This window comes from Pleurodeles waltl, chromosome 2_2 (assembly GCF_031143425.1).
Source record: "Pleurodeles waltl isolate 20211129_DDA chromosome 2_2, aPleWal1.hap1.20221129, whole genome shotgun sequence".
Lineage (NCBI taxonomy): Eukaryota > Metazoa > Chordata > Amphibia > Caudata > Salamandridae > Pleurodeles > Pleurodeles waltl.
In genome coordinates this window covers 448,705,186-448,723,343 of record NC_090439.1, presented here as the reverse complement: position 1 = coordinate 448,723,343, position 18,158 = coordinate 448,705,186, and positions in this window count along the sequence as shown.

The following is an 18,158-nucleotide window of genomic DNA, read 5'->3' as shown; positions in this document are numbered from 1 at the left end:
AAAGCAGAGAGAGCATAAACACTGAGGTTCTGGTTAGCAGAGCCTCAGTGATACAGTTAGGCACCACACAGGGAACACATACAGGGCATACATTATGAGCACTGGGGTCCTGCCTAGCAGGATCCCATTGACACATAGGCAAAAACAAACATACATACAGTGAAAATGGGGTTCACATGCCAGGCAAGATGGTACTTTCCTACAGGAACCACTAAAATTACACCTGGATACTACTCTACACTGTAAGGGCTCTTGAATACAGGATCATTACTGTAAGGAGTTAGTCCATGAGTGTCATTTGTACTTTGTCATACCTACCTTTGTCACCCATAATGAACATGAATATACATGTATTGGAACTAACTTAAGATCCTGTATGTCCATGTCATATCCTACAATTGGCACTGAACAAATGCCATGGCAACCTGTTGCATAGATGCTCACCTATCACAGCTACTAATGTTCACAGCACAACAGTATCCTACCTACATTAACTGTCATAGCTACAGTAAACATCCTTAATCCCATGGCTAACACACCACTTCCAGTCTAAAGCAAACTGTACAGGAAATATACTCTGTGACTCACCCCCTTGTGGCTGCTGTATTGCCCTCAAGCGCCCTTCCAAATCTGGGTAGGCCACCACCAGTATGTGGGCCATGAGGGGATCAGGATCCGACGAGCACCTCCTTCTCATTGGGAGGGCATCCCCAACTGGGCCTCTGTGGTCTTCCAGGCCCAGCATCTCAGGTCCTCCCACTGCTTCCTGCAGTGGGTGCTCTGCAGGATATGAACCCCTAGGGTCCGCACATCCTTGGCAATGACTTTCCACAAGGATTTTTTTTCTGATGGGCACTGACCTGCATGGGGGACACAGAAGGAAAGGCACATTAATATAGACCCAACAACCTACAACATTCATATGCATACTAACACTACGCATATCAGCATTGCACAGACGTTCACACTTTCAAAACATTCCTAGCATTTATATCTGTAGGTACACCCTCTACTGGAACATCCTGCATACATATGCTGACACACTTAAATACTCATGTGGCAACTAAAAAAAACATAATGTGACCTACCTGCTGTTCTGGAGTTACATACAGCTTTGTGTACAGGAGTAGGACCCCATCTACAAGTTTCTCCAGTTCTTCCAATGTGAAGGCGGGGGCCCTATCCCCTATAACACCTGCCATTGTGGCTCACAGGAACACGACACAGCAGCACACTCAGTGGAGGTCTTGATGGCTGGAGAGTCAGGAGTCAAGTGACATACACTGTAGAAAATGGCGGGCACGGCCGTAGCGGTATGCACCATCACCACCGGCGGTAATCGTCCTTGGTCACTGTATGCCAAAGAAGTCAATGTTAACCAATGAGGAGTTGCACAATGGTTTCGCCCGCCTACCGCCATAATGGCATACGCCGGTAATATGAGCTCACTGACATCTGTCCCCTGCATGCAGGACAGGCAGCAGCCATTTTGCACTGCAACTGTCACAAATACATAACTTCAGAGCATCACTACTCATTTCCATCATGGACATGTGATGAGTTATGCCCTGGGCCAGTGAAAATTACAATCAGGCAGTATAAATTTGGAGAGTGTACAGATTCAGAAAATGACATCATGACAGTGTGGGAATTACCTTACATGTTGGAGGTGACTGTACACTAGCAGTGACAGACAATCATCCCACTGATGTCATCTATTGAAAATACGATGGTATATGTGCAACTAACATGGGAATTTCAACAGCTCAGCACACTGAAGTCTGCTTTGCATGCAACAAGGGGTAGCAGATGTGATATTGATTCTCCATTTGTGACCCTGCAGTAGCATGCATGAATTATAATTGTTAACGCAGTTGTATTGTATGCCATGTGTAGATGCCGACCACTGTGGAGGGTGAGGCATGCACCTGGTCACCGGCCCCTAGTTGACTTGGCAACAATGGAAATAACCCAACATCATCTCCCACTATTGAATGAACCGTGCTACAATCAGGGAGCTGTGTACTCAGTAGGAGTCTGATCTGCTGCCAGCTATTGACAGCCTACAGCCATTCCTCCAACTGTGCGGGTGCTATCCATCCTCAATTCTTGGTAACTGGCTCATTCCAGGGGATAGTAGGAATGGCAACAGGCATGGCTCAACCTATGGTCAACAATGTGTTGAGGAATGTCTATGGACAACTACATTCAATTTCCCAATCCTGTAGATTTGGCCAGTGCGAAGGCTGGTTTCTATGCAATGGGACATATCTCTCATGTGGTTGGGGCCATAGATGGCACCCACATTGCATTAATACCTTCCAGGACTGATAAGCAAGGGTACAGGAACCGTAAGGGCTTTCACTCCATTGTTGTGCATATGGTCAGCTTAGCTGACCAGTACATCTCCCAGGTGACTGCAAGGTTTCCACGGTCTGTTCATGATTCATACATCCTCAGAAATAGCAGTGTCCCATGGTTGATGGTGCTGCTACAAAGAGTGAGGGCCTACCTCATCGGTGAGTATGATGAGTGTATATGTAATTACTGTTACCCCAGCCTTCCTACTTAGTTTGTATGTGACATTGTGGATTGTAAATGTTAGTTTACCCTGTAGAGAGGTGATTCAGGTTATTCCAGTCTCTCCTGGCTACTGACACTCTTGAGGAATCCAAGGACCAGGGCTGAAGAACAGTACAATGAGGCTCATGGGAGGACAAGAAGGGTGATGGAAAGGAAATTCGATCTGTTGAAGGCAAGGTTCATATGTCTGCACATTTCTGGGGGTTACCTACAGTATTTACCACAGAAGGTGTGCCAGACTGTGGTGGCCTGCTGCATGCTCCACAATCTGGCACTGAGGAGGAATATTCCATTGCTGGAGGAGGTAGGAGTAGGGGACAATCTGGTAGCAGAGGAGGGAGGAAATATGAGTGACGAAGATGGGGATAAGGAAGATGTAGGCACAAGGACAGATCTCATCTAGCAGTACTTCAGCTAAGCTTCTGGTAGGTACTTCACTACGTTTAACATGTCACATGTTGGTGTACAGATTGGGTGTACTTCCTTATCCATTCCTCATATGAGTAGGTGTTGACCCCATTTGGGTATTAGACGAGTGTATACATGAGTGGTCTGCCGTGTAGGTCAACAGTCCCACTATGTTGTTAGCTAGTTCATCTGTCTTTGTTGTATATAGTTCAGACATTCTATCTACTTCTTCATACATTTCATACATTTGTGACTTCTACATTCGGATATCACATGGTCATTGGCATAGTTTGCTGCTTCTTGTGACTTCAAGTGATGTAAATACTTGGCACCAAGGGTGTGAGTTTTGTAGTACAACTACAATGAGTGTCTATGACTCAGGTCATTACTGTTAGATGCAACGATTATCTTGTCTCATAGTACCTGAACAGGGTTGTGGTCATGTGTGCAATAGCATTGTATTGTTTACCAATTTGTAAACCTACAGTGTAAATCGTTTAACCATCATGATATGCAGGTACATACTGTAGGCACAGTGAAAATAATATGTGAAGTACATTCTGTGCTATCAATTGCAGATGTGCTATGGATGATGTTTCACTACTCTTCCAAGTCTGCTACCTGAGGACCCAGGGATGTGTGGACACTGACTTTGCCACATTAAAACTAGATGACAGCATGATACATACACATCTGTTTTATGACTTAATGTCTGTGACATGTCACACATTTGTTGCACTATAACAATGAGTAAACACATGACACCATAACTTGTGTGTAAGTGTATTTATTGTATATACCAAAAGGTGGAAATGGTGCAAAGCAGTGGGACCATGGTGTTCAATTCCATCAGTCTGTAAGGCCAAGCAGTTGGTAGCACACATCCAGTATCCATGTGGCATTTGGAGATGGGGCTATTGCAGTTGGAAGTCAACAAGGTGTCTCAGTGGCACATCAGGGAGACAGTTCTTGAGAGGCTCATTTCCTAGCAGTGGGGCTGGTCTTGGCGTCTGTCCCTGCAGGATGTCTGGGTCTGCAACCACACTTGCATGGGGATTCCTCAGCAACAGGGGGTGTCTCAGTAGTGGCTTGTGTCTCCTCAGGCATGACCGCCACCACACTAGCTGCAGCAAATGTAGAGGGCTGGTCAGTAGGTTGGCTAATGGAAGGGGCCTAGTGGTGGTTGGAGGACTCATGCAGGACTGTGATGTGATCCTGTATCAAACCTTTCAGGGAGGCCATGGTGGCATTGAGGGCATGCCACTCCTGCATGGCCTCCTGGTGATACTCCCTTTGCTGGCTCAGGTTTTCCACCAACAGGTCTAATATCTGGGCCATCTTGTCCTGGGATAGGTTGTACGATTCCAAGACCTGTGCAATAGCCTCATGAGCAGCTGGCTTTCTGGGTTGCCCCACTCTGTGGCCCCTAGGTGCCTTTCCGCTGGCCCTAGCCCCGTGTTCCTGTGTCTGCAGCACAGGGTGTCCACTCCCACTTTCACCAGAACCATCATCATCTTGTGTGGTGGGTTCTGACTCAGGTCCCTGTACAGCTAGGCACACTATGGATTGAGGTGGCCCTGAGACAGTGGTGTGGAGGCATTGGGCAATAGGTGTTGTGGTGGCAGTAGTTGTGGGGGGCTCCATGGTGTACTGTGTGAGGCTGGTGGAGGTGGACTGCCCAGACAGCATGGATGGACCAGGTAGGTCTTCCAGTTCCAGACATCCTGTGTCGCTGTCATCACTGGGATCTTCATCAGGTGGGGATCTGTCTGACAACATTCTCAATGGCAACTATGGATGACAGGGATTGTTATTCACATCTGCCTGATGTACTTTACAGGGGCTGCGAGGTGAGTGCTATGTGTCATGCCTCAGTACTCAGGTGTAGTTATGCGAGGGGAATGTGCATTGTTAGGTGGCTAAAGGGTGATGCATTGTGGGCATCTTAGTGCTTTCTGCTGTACATGCATTGGGTGCATTTGGGAGTGTGGACTTTGGGTTTGGTGTTAGTGGGGTGGGGGCATGCAGTGGATGGGGACGCATGCATTACAGGTATACTTCATACAATGGGATTATAGGTGACTTACCACTTTCCAGTCCTCTGGGGATTCCAATGAGACCCTCAGGTGCAGGATCACCGAGACCTTCCCCTCTCATGATGTTGGCTCCGGCGAAGGAGGTGGGGGACCACCACCAGTCTTCATGAGGGCGATTTGGTGTCTAGACGCCATGGGCAGGACCTCCCCCCTCAGGTTGTTCCACCTCTTCCGTATGTCGTCTCTTGTGCGTGGGTGGCTTCCCACTGAGTTCCCCTTGTCGATGATCCTCTGCCATAACTCCATCTTCTTTGCCATTGACGTTTGCTGGACTCATGTCCTGAACAGCTGTGGCTCTACCCTGATGATTTCATCCACCATGGTCCTTAATTTATCATCAGTGAAATGGGCTTTCTTTTATCGGGACAAGGTGAGTTTGATGTGTGTGAGTGTAAATTATTTTGAGTGACGTGTGATGCGTGAGAGGTGTGCAGATGTCTGTGATATCTGTGTGCAGTGCGACCTTCAGCATGGTTGTGCAATGTATGTCAGTTGTTTGTCATAGCAAGGGGTTGTGTGTGTGTGTGTGTTTTATGGGAGGAGCTGTGGTGTGTGTATGTTGTTTGAGGTGTGGGGTATTCAAATTGGCTTATTTGGCGTTGTGGGGTAGTGGAGGTTCTATTCCAGCCACCACAGTCCTGACCGCCAATAGATTACCGGCACGTTATGACCGATGTGTTGATTTGTGTGTCGTTTTGGAGGGCGCTTTCTTTTTCTGCTGTGACAGTGTGGGTGGTGGGACTGCCTCTCTGACTCCGTCGTTCGGCCTGACGGTGTCAGTTACATGGTTCTGTTCTGGCTGTTTTGTTTTTGTGTGTCATAATTGGGTGGATTACTGCTGCCACTGCTGTTTTTTGGCGGCCGCCAGCACAACGGTCTTCGGGAAAGACTGCCAATGTCATAATGAGGGCCTATGTTTTTGAAGACCGGTGTGTTATGAGGACCGATCCCCGTACAGTGTTTAGGTAGTTTTGAGTGAGTGCATCAAAAAACTAAGGGTATATTTAGGGGATTTGGTGCAGGGCAGCTCAGCAAGGTGCCCTGCAACTCAAAAAAAAGAACACCAGGACCCAATTGCACGCCCAGGTTCTATTGGAACATCTCAAGAATAACACCATTCTACAGGGCTTACAAGTTAAAAATATTCCCGTAATTTTTACAGGCGACCCGAAATACTTGACCCAATTCAGTGGAGTAGGCACTAAATGCTCAAGAGATTGGCTAGCTCTCTCAGTTGAGACAGCACTGAGGATCAGTGAAGCTGAGTTAAGGGAAATTGCTGAATTAGAAAACGACATTGCTTCAGACAACACGATACAGAATGCTCAACAATTGTTGGAATCTGTGAATAAAACAATATTAGAGTTCAAAACAAACACGATCAATCAAAAAATCACAAAATTATCACGAGATATAAAAAAAATTGACATTACGAGTGTTTATCCTTACCTGAAAACAGGTAGGAATAACAATCCTAGCAATCTGAATTTACAGTACCAAACGAGATCACGCAAAAGATTTATTATTTTTTCAGACACCTCTTCTGATTCAGAGTTAGAATCACAAGCGATAGCCCATCCGGCACATCCTTTTTTAGGCAGAGGGAACCGGAGAGGGGCAAGAGGGGGAGGTATTCCCAGGGGTCAATTTCAAGAACAGAATTTTTTCCGGACCAGGAGAAGAGCCTACAGGAGGCAATAATGCAATCAGAAGACCCCATCCCTATTTACAACCTATCTTCGTACTCTCTTTCACAGGTAGAGAAACAGGTTTTGAGCAAGGGATTGTCCTTTGTTCCAATGAGAAATCAGGACCCCATAGACAGCAAAATAGAAGTACTGAGCTTTCTTCGTAAAGTCAGATTGAGGTCTTTCTTTAGCTCAGCAACTCCACAAGAAGTCAGCTCGAATAGTGGTCTTAAACCAAAATCTACCTTTCTACCTGATAGAAATGAGATGCCTAGGGAAATCAAAGTGTTCGAAGATCTAGTACTTAAGGAACTAGATTTCCTGAACTCTAAAAAAACGTTTTTTAAAGACAACTGCTCTAAAATAGAAAAAGTAGCTATTGCTGATCTTGCTGAAAACAAAGACATCGTAATTAAACCAGCGGGCAAAGGTGGTGGAATTGTCATTTGGGGAGCAGAACAGTATAATAAAGAAGTAATGAGGCAGTTGAGCAATCATACACATTACTGTGAGCTGCCGGGTAATACACCCAAACAAGTCCAGCATCAGGTTGCTGAACTGGCACAGACAGCTAGAGATCGAGGTTGGATTAATAAAAAGGAATTTGAATTCCTAAATCAAAGTGAGGGAAGGATTCCATGCTTCTATATCCTCCCAAAGATCCATAAAAACACTAAAGACCCACCAGGAAGACCGATAGTCTCGGCGTGCGGCTCCATTTTGGAACCTCTTGCCCAATTTGTGGGCGTGTTTTTGAAACCGTTTGTATTGAAAACGCCAGCTTATGTTCAAGACTCTATGGATATCATCAATAAGCTTGAAAACTTAGCATATAGTGAGGACAACCAAATTTTGGTCACCTTTGACATAGAGTCTCTATACACTAATATTCCACAGGATGAGGCATTAGAGATTATCAGACAGGTGTTAAATGATAATACAGAACCAGTTAGCACTCCTACAGACTTTCTTGTTGATCTGGCTTCATTATGTCTGAAAAAGATTTTTTTTAAATTCAATGAAAGACTTTATCGGCAAGTAAAAGGTGTAGCAATGGGGTGCAGCTTTGCCCCGGGAATTGCCAAGCTGGTTATGGATTATTTCTAGCATAAATGGATCTATGAGCAATCTAACCCTTTTAAAATTTACATCTCCCAATTATTCGGATACATAGACGACATCCTAATGATTTGGCAAGGCACGGAAGTCATGTTGGATGCTTTCTTTGATTGGCTCAACCAACGTGCTGCTGATTTCAAGTTCACTATGAGTAAGGATAGATGTAAAATCAATTTTGGGGATTTGTGGATTCTAGCCAGGAACGGTAGGTTGGAAGTAAGTCTGTATAAAAAACCTACAGACCGTAATACACTTCTACATTTTTCCAGCGGCCATCCCAGAACTCTCAAAGAAAATCTACCGTACGGCCAGTTCCTCAGGATAAGAAGAAATTGTACAGATAGAAACGATTTCTGTAATCATGCTGAAGAATTGGTTAAAAAATTAACAGCGAGAGGGTATCCGAAAAAGTTAGTTAAAAATGCTGCTAAAAGAGCCTGGTTTACCCCAAGGGAAACACTCCTGATACCCAAGAAACAAACAACAGAGATCCCTCTTACGTGTGTTTTGACTTTTAGTCCGAAGGCTAATAAGGTACGCACAATTATAGAAAAAAATTGGCGAATCATTAAAGATCTAAATATAGAGAAACCATTGTTCTCCTTCAAGAGAGCGAGGAGTTTAAAAGATCAGTTGGTACAGGCCGCAGAAAAGAAAACAGACAAGAAAGATCTAAGGACAATGCTTCATCTCCCAACCCTTCAGGGACACTTTAGGTGTTGTAAGTGTACTGCATGCCAATTTACACTAGATTCAAAAGAGGTAACAATAAATGGAAGAAAGCATGTACAATATGACTTTTCAAACTGCAACACAAAAAATGTCATTTATTGTATCTCTTGTCCATGTAATAGAACATATATTGGCCAAACTTCACAAGCAGTTAAAAGCTGTATTCTCCAACATCGATCAAGAAATAAATGTGCCATAAAAGGTGTACCGTTAGTTGAACACTTTTTGGAACTCAAACATAAAGCAGACGAGATTCAATGGACAGTGCTGGCTGTAATACAACCGAAGATGGATGGCCCGACAACCTTGACAAGGCTTTTGAAGTTGGAAGCAAGAATGATTGAGAAATTTCAAACAGCCAAAACGGGACTCAATGACTGTGATGAAGCGTGGTCCCTAATTAGGTGACGCAATTTGTTTGGACATTAAACTTTGTTGATTTGTCTTGTTGATAACATCATGGCCGCGAGGCTCCTATTCACGTTCTAATGTTGTTGATTTTGATAATTTGGCTGTATGCACTATAGACAAATTGAAATGAAAGAATGCTTTAGAAAGTACTTTTTCTATTACTGTATAATTAGATGCATTATTGACCAACTTAAGATGGTTCATATATAAGTGCTGATGGTATAGACTATACGTACCAGGTTTAAACGAGTTGAAGCACAGACTCAGGGTAAAAATAGAGAAAAAAAGATACAAGAGCTGTGCTCGTGTCTGCTGATTATGTTTCAAGCATTTCCAAGATGGCCACCGCAGTAAACTATATCTGGACCAGGGGCCTGGAACTTATTGAGAAACCAAGATTTGTTGGTGAATGCTTTTTCAGTAGCAGTAGGGCTTTTTTCCCCCTGGACGCTTTTCTTGATAGATAAGGGGTATCACATAACCTGGTTGTTTCCGAGTTGGGTAATGGTAGAGAAGTAGTGCGGGACTTGCAAGATGGCGCCTACACTTATCCATGAGAATAGACAGACACGGGCTGGTTTCAGCCTGCCGTATAACTTTAAAGTCTTCCATTAATGAGCCGGAGCTTTCGCGACTCACGGAAGAGTAGAAACGACGTCCCATTTTTAGCCGGTTACACAGGGACCGTTAACATTTTCGGATTGGCTTAATGGAGGAAGTAAGTGCTCTTGGACCATGGAGAACGATTTTGATAGTTTATCTCGCATACGTGTAGATCCATCCGCATCTTACCATAGATTTTTATGCGCCCTCCACTTGTTGTTTATAGAACACGACGAATTAGCATATAGACGCTGTTATTTAAACCGAGTGGCGCGAACAGATAGGTAAGACAAGACCTTTTTAATACAACATCACTTTCGATGGCACTGTGCCTGCCGGATTGAGGGCTAATGAGTATGGTCTTCTTGTTGTCTCTCTCCCCCCCTTTTTCTTGGGTTACAGCACTCGGGAACGGATTGATCAAGCTCGGACACTTTCTATAATTAGATAGAAAGGTATGAGTTATAGCCCGGGTTTACACTTGGTCTGCATGTCTAAGTTTGCATGCTTGACAACTTGAGCCACCTGGGTTTGGCCTTTTGGCCTGTGTGTAATTTGGAAATGCCAAAAGAATTTTCCAGTTACAACTAATGTATGATAGTTTCCGTTTAAGAGCCATATAGAGTTGCTAACAAAACATTCACAGGGGTCTACAATTGGTAGTCTGGTACTGATACTTGTCACATTTGGTGTTAGCTGGTGGAAAGATCAATTATATTAGGTTGATTTTAATGTGTTTTTTCAATTTTTGTAGTAGTGCCAGTGCACTCCGACAGTCCTGATGAGGCCTTGAGGTTTTAGGCCGAAACGCGTCGACATATTTCTAATGGGTACAAGGGGTCTGGAAAAATAATGAATTGATTAACAAAATTTGTTTAGCACTACTTACTACCTTATCAAAAAAATAGAGGTAGCCTACAGCTGGGTGCAAGACCCGTGGCCACCATGTGTCTCTTGATCACTTTGTTTATTGTGTTTTAGTGACTATCTTATAAAGTGTTGGAGTGGGGCACATGCTTTAAGACATTGTATGTATTGTTTGTTACACATGTCTGTTATAAATGTATATGTATATAGAAGTGTATATATTTTCACCTGAGTGTCATAGATTTATAGATAGGTAGCTTTCCTTTGACTCTGATGCTGTTGTCTATTATTAAATGGAATAAATAAGGGGAAACAGCTTTACCTCTTGGAACCAAGAGTTAATATTGGTTTCTTGTAATAATTATTGAATTTGTCCCTTTCCTGCTAAGTTTTGTGAGTATTGTTAAGTTGGTATCCTAAGCAGGTGAGGGTTATAGGATACTCCCCCCCTTTTTGGCATCAAAGTGAAAGGGCAGGAATGCATCTTGTCTAAGGCACATGGAGCATTCCTGTTCTTTCCCGCTGCGTTTGTTCACAATTGACTGCCTTGACCCAATGCAGATCCCATTGCACAATAGTGCAAGGGTGTATGCATTGCATGCTGGGTCGTTTTTGAGCAGAAAAGGGTACCTTCCTGCAGAAAAACAATCCTTGGAGGCGTCTTTATCTGTCTGTGTGTGCTGCAGAACGCAGCACACATAGAAATAGGAAGAAACAAGTAGAAATAAAGATATTTCTTTGTGTTGCACATCCTGTGGGGAGGTGTAAGGTTTTGGAACGTTTCCAGATTTACAAGCCCTTGTAAATCAGGGGATGCATCAGAATCCAAGGGTGTTGCATGAGAACACTCACCAAAATGCCCTTGGAACACCTCCCATGAGTGAGGCAACCCATTGATTTTCGCTGCTTTGCCTTACTCAGTATCTATGAGAGCATTCAAAGCCATGCAAAGTGGCTTTGTGTGGCCTCATAGATATGAGTTCAAGGTATGCACCGCAGTTGCATCACAAAAGTGATGCAATGGTGGCACAAGGGCTCATAAATATGCCCCTAAAAGTGTGCTTATATTTGCCTTGTTCCACTTTATAACCTATCCTACTATCAAAGTTTATGTGAAGTTGGAATAGTAAATACACACTTCATTACAGTCAGTGGCTGGTCCTCACAATAATAAGTATGACATGTTGTGTGTGTATTTGTATGTATGAAGGCAAGCAAGTATGATATAGAGCAAGTCTCTGTTGTGTACTTGGGCAACATGATAAGTGGATGCCATGTACAACCTCTCTAACCCAAATCTAGACCATCCTGGCTTGGTAGGTTCCAAAGACACATATCCAGGTCAGAGCTTTTCTTGGCCTGGCTGGGTACCATAGAAGTGAAGGGGCATGGTAGCATTGTGGCACAAATGGAAAAACTTACTTCCAAAAAGCAACCAGAGAAAGTCATTTGAACTTTAGGGTGTCAAAAGGCGTTTGACATCCTGAAAATCCTGAAAAAGGCTATGTGCTCAGCAACTGTCCCAGAAGCACCTTATTACATCAAAGAGGTAATTGTCCAAAAAAATGTTTCTGAACACGGACTTGACAGTGCAGGCACAGGTGGATAATGAGGGCCAGGATCAACCAGTTTCCTTCATCTGACTCTTCTTCAGAGAGCACTGCTGGAGTGCCATTGAGAGGGAATCCTTTGATGTGGTTTGGTCCGAAAGAAGCTGAGACCCTACCTGTTTGGGACTTTCTTCAGAGTTCATACTGATCACAGGCCTCTCAGGTAATGTATGCAGACTAGAAGCGAGAACCCTCAAACTGTTGAGGTGGTTCATTTCCCTTTAAGGTATGGAATTTACAGTGAAACACAGACCTGGAAGTGACTATGTCAATGCAGATGGCCTTTCCAGGTTCTTCCTTAGAAGGTGACAAGTACCAGGGCATAGGTTAGTTGTTTATCATCTTTCACCTGGAGTGTGCTTTGTTAGGAATTGCCTTTTTTTGCATGATCACCCCCAAAGGTTTGGATTCATGCTGCTGTTTTTTTTACTCTGAAAGTACACTTAGGCCTGCCAACCAGGCCCCAGTAACGGTGTTCTAACCCTTAAAAGTATATGTTTATTTGGTTTAACCCCAATTGGAATAATTAAATTTACCTCTAAACCCCTGGTATATGACACTAGAGGTACTCATGGCCTTTTAGTTAAGTATGCCTTGTGCACTGAAGCACATATTGTGCCACCCAGAGTGTGACAAAGCAAAGCATAACTCCCAGTACAGCGGTTTTTATTCTGCTAATTAAACTTTGTCATTTCATTGTTTGGCAAACTCTAAACATTCCTTTTTAATCTCTGTATGTCACACCTAACATAGGCCCAATAATCCCAAAAGGCAGGGTGCTTTATATTAAAAAGAAGGACATGTGTTTTCAAATCTCTTTATATTAAAAACTCAGCATTCTCTTTTTTACTGTAGTAAGGCTATCAGCCCCATTGGTGAGTATGGAATTACATGCTGACAACTCAGTAGTACCAACTTCCAAATGAGTCTACTAAATTTGGTACTTGAAGGTATCAAAACAAATGTTGCATTAAACCTGACTTGATGCTCAGGTCGAAATTCATATAACTATTTTACAAATGACAACTTTAGAAAGTTGCCACTTTGTTTCCCAGTTTTCTAGCAGCCATTTTCAGTCGCACACAGCTTCTGTCCTTGAGACAGTCTGCTACTCTCTTGGGAAGAGGTGAGAACAACTCTCAGGAAGAGGAACAAAGGACCTGCCAATGGAAGAGGTTTGACCTTTTCCAGGCAGGATAGCCACAGTGGATGTGGGCCCAAAAGACGAGCTTCAGAGTGGAAGCTGCCTTTGAAAGGCAAATGGTAGTTACACTAGGATGGGTCTGCTCTTTTGTATAGGCAGACAGGCTGGCATCTTCAGCAGAAAGGGAAAAGCTGTTGTCAAGCCTGTTTTTTCATGGTGAGTGTAGCCCCGGTTAGCCCCCACCTACGGTTGCGGTTTAGGGAGCTGCATACCCTGAGAGAAGGGTCTTGTCATGTTGGGAGTGGACAGTATAGTGCACTTTGGAATACCACATTTCGCAGCAAGTAGTCAAAAAGCTGGAAGGGTATTTAATAGTTCATTGATTATTTAGTTGCCACCTCCCCTAGAGCTCATTGTCACCAATGTAACCGTAACTGGTCTCTGTGTTTTATACATTGCGATAAGCTAGAGGGAATCAACATGCATGAAGCATTCCATGTCTTGTTGTGCCACTGTGAAACTCAGGAAGACACAGGTCATTCTACACATTGTCTTGGACCAGAAGAACACCAGGAATCCCATAGAGGCCTAAGACCTGGACTGGTAGCTCGCTCACAAATACAGCCTTAGATCCCAGAAATGCTAATCATTTCTAAAGAATTATATCCATGGGTTTGATCCATAAATGAATCAAACGATAAAGAACAAAATCACAGAAACATGAAGCTTTCAGTAGGTCTGAATAGTTATTGGGTTCTTATGTTTCTCAGAACTGCAATATATTTTACATTTTAAGCCAAATGCCCCGGTGTGAGTTACGACATAAAGGTCAATGTAATTGCTGGAGCTATCAGTTTATAATGTGGTTTCTGGTGATGAATTCTGAAATTGCTGTCCAAATCTCATTAGGAAAATCAACATCACTCTTCTTAAATAAGCTATGTCTGAAACCACAGGAGTCCATCTCTTATGTTAGGCAATAATAACAGAGGCAATTCTACCTATATAAAATTCAACTTCTTTTGTAACAATGCAAGGTATTACAGATAAATTTTTAGGACAACCAATTTCCTAATTCCAAAATGTAAATTGCCTTCTTTTTCTCTGTAAAATATTGTTCTGAATGTCAAAATCCATAGGCAAAAACCTTATTCTGTAGCGCGATAGCATTGACTTACAGGAAGCTGCAGGAGCTGCCTTTAAATGAAGAAATTAATTGTAATTTGTATGTTTATACAGCACCTAACAGATCTAGATTTATTTATCCATTGCAAGAATGAAGTCATCAATGGTTACATGGTTTAGTGGCATTTTAATAACATTTCACCATCTCCTTCAACAAAACCGAATTGGTACTTTTGAAACAATTTGTTTAAGGTATTTAACCAAGATCTTGGTTTAATAATCTGATAATCATTTTTATTGTATATGTGTCTTGATTTCAATTTTTCAGGAAAAGAGAAATGTTAAATTGGTCTGGGGGTCAGCATATGCCTGTGTTAAGGAAATAAGGGTCAGATTTAATAGAAAATGATGGTGCACAGGGGTGCACCAAATTTGGCAGCGTCGTGCACGGTCATTTTCAAAACGCTGGGATGCGCCGTATTTACTACAAAACAGTGCACCCCTGTGTTTCCCCCTGAGCTGACTCTAAATTTGCTGCCATGCGCCAATGCAGCAATCCATGCATCATTATTCAAGAATGGCTGCGTTGAGGAGGAGATTGTTTTTGTGCAGGAAGGAACACCTTCCTGCACAAAAACAATCTTAATTGGTGATTTGTTCTTTTTATGTGTGCTGCAGAAAGAGCAAACAATGAGGAGAAATGAAAGAATCAAATCAAATCATAAACATTTATAAAGCGCGCTACTCACCCGTGAGGGTCTCAAGGCGCTAGGGGGATGGGGTTACTGCTGCTCGAAGAGCCAGGTCTTGAGTTGCCTCTGGAATGCGAGGTGGTCCTGGGTGGTCCTAAGGTTGGTGGCGAGGGAATTCCATGTCTTGGCCGCCAGGTAGGAGAAGGATTTCCCACCTGCCGTGGTGCGGAACCCAGGAGTGTTGGTAAATTTTGGCACTCCCTCGGGTTTACGAAACTCTTAAATCTGGGGCAGTGTCAAAATGCAACAGGTGTTGGAGTGGAACGCCCACAGCAACAGCAATTGCATGCCCCTTCCAAGCAAAGTGCAGAGTGTGAAGGGGCCGTATTTACAAGTGGTATTAAGCCACAAAAAGTGGCTTAACGCCACTGTGTAAATACGGCGAAGGGCCTTGCGCTATGGGAGCATCACGTAAAGTACAGTGAAATATAGGCAAATTTGAAACAAATGTAGGGTGGAACAACAAATGCTTGAACCATGCTTGCCTGAACAATGCGGTCGGAACAGCGATCATGTTGTTACCACGAATGCCTTTACCATGCATGCCTTTACAACAATTTTTTGTTGTAAAAGTATGCCTAGTAAAGGCATGGGTGGGAATGGCATACATAGTTTTAGCATATGACCGCCCACCTGCCCTAAGGCCCAGAAGTACCCCACCCCCTAATACTAAAACTACTCCGACCCCCTACCCCTAAAACAAAACTACCCCAGATACCTCCCACTCACCCTGAGCCCTAAACCCTTCCCAACCTCATCACCCACCCTAAAGACAACCAACCCCCACCCGCCCCTAAAAACCAAACTACCCTGATCTGCCACCCCCACCCCCACCCCCAAAAACCAAACTACCCGATCCCCCCACCCGCCACCTAAAAACAAAAGTACCCCAATCCCCCACCCTTAAAAACCTAATTGCCCTGATCCCCCTCCCCCAAAACCCTAACTACCCCAATCCCCCACCCAAAGAAACAAAGTATCCCGATCCCCTACCCCCAAGTACCAAAACTACCCCGACCCCCACTCCCAAAAACCTTACTACCCTGACCCCCCAACCGCAAAAACCTAACTACCAGACCCCCACCCCAAAAACAAAACTATCCCACCCCTACCCTCAAAACAAAACTACCCGAACCCCCCACCCGCCCCAAAAACAAAACTACCCTGACCCCCACCCCCAAAAACCTAACTACCCCAACTCCCACCCCCAAAAACCAAACTACCTTGATCCCCTACTCCCCACCCCTAAAAAACAAATAACCCCACCCACACCCCCAAAAACAAAAGAACTCTGACCCCCCCCAAAACAAAACCACCCCAACCCCCTAACCCCAAAAAACAAACTACCCTGACCCCAACCCAAAAAAAACAACTAGCCCAATCCCCCACCCCCAAAAACCAAGTTACCCTGCCCCCACCCCCAAAAACAAAAGTACCCAGACCCCCAAAAACAAAATTACCCCGACCCCCAAAACAAAACTACCCAGACCCCCACCCCTAAAAACAGAACTGCCCCAATCCCCCACCCCTAAAAATCAGAACTACCCCGATCCCCCCACCCTTCCACTAAAAAGACAAACTACACTGCCCACCCCCAACCCTGCCCCAAGCCGTTAATCTGTCTCCCACCCCTAAAAACTACCCCACAATCCTACCCCAGCCCCACTTAACTGACCGCGTCCTCTCCTGATACACTCTACCTTTTCTCTGCCTTAACCATGCATGTGCGTTGTTCAGCACATGCGTGGTTAAGGCAGAGAAAAAGGGAGTCATTGGTAACGAAAGCGTGGTTCCGTTAACAGTGCCTTTGTTGTGTGTTTTTTGATGTTGAGCTCTACAATCAAGAGCCAACACTGAGTATTACTGAATATTGTCCACGAGGGCATACAAATGAGTGGGATGTTCAGTACATTTTTGGTGCTTATGATCAATTTTCAGCTTCCGCCACACAAACAACATGCGTTCTTATTTTGGGGCTTATCATTTTTGCAGAGATGAGAGATGAGAGATCAAACAGGGTCAAATAAGCAATCAGTACAAGCAGGGGCACAACTAGACTCAAATTTGGTGGGGGAGAGTGGGCTAACATTTTGAATCATGGGTGCGGAGCCATGTTCAGATCCTTTATTAAAACTCCTCATGAGGAAGGGCAAATTAACACGGTTAAATTATTCATTTTAATGCACTTGGGGCAGTTGACCTGGCAGGATATAGGATTTTGAATTCTATTTTCAGGGGCAATCTGTATCAAATGGAATATTCTACAACACTCTTTGGGCTGCTGAATCGGCCTCAGCATAAAAACCTATTTGTTTAGCAATTGTTCTGTTCATACTCTATGTACTAGCACATAATAAATTTACAGTACTTGCAGGATAAGATGTAAGTACACAAAACAACACTCTTGGGCCCATATTTATACTTTTTGACACACACCAGCGCCGGCGCTGGTTTGCGTCAAAAATGTTACCACCGGTTAACGCCATTCCTACGCGCCATGCGGGTGCCTTATTTAAGGACTGACGTTAGCCAGCGCTGGTCAGAGTAAAAAAATATGACTCAAACCAGGCAGCGCCGGCATAGGGAAAAATGGGGGTTGTGCGTCATAAAATGGTGCAAGTCAGGTTTGAGTCAAAATTCATGGCTCAAACCGGACTTGCGCCATTTTTTAACGCACAACCCCCATTGAAATGACTCAGGGGACTTCTGTCCCCTGGGCATGGCCATTGGGCACAGTGGCATGTAGAGGGGCCCAAGTTAGGCCCCCCATGCCACCTTAAAAAAATAAAAAAATTATACTTACCCCAACTTACCTGTACCTTCCTGGGATGGGTCCCCCCATCCATGGGCGTCCTCCAGGGGTGGGTGGGAGTGACAGGCGGTGGCCCTGGGGGCAGAGGAGGGCACCTGTGGACTGCTTCCATGGTCAGAGACCATGGAAGTGAGCCCACAGGTCCCTTAATGCCTGCCCTCACCCAGGCATTAAAAAACAACGTACATCAAGTTGGGTGACCTTTTTT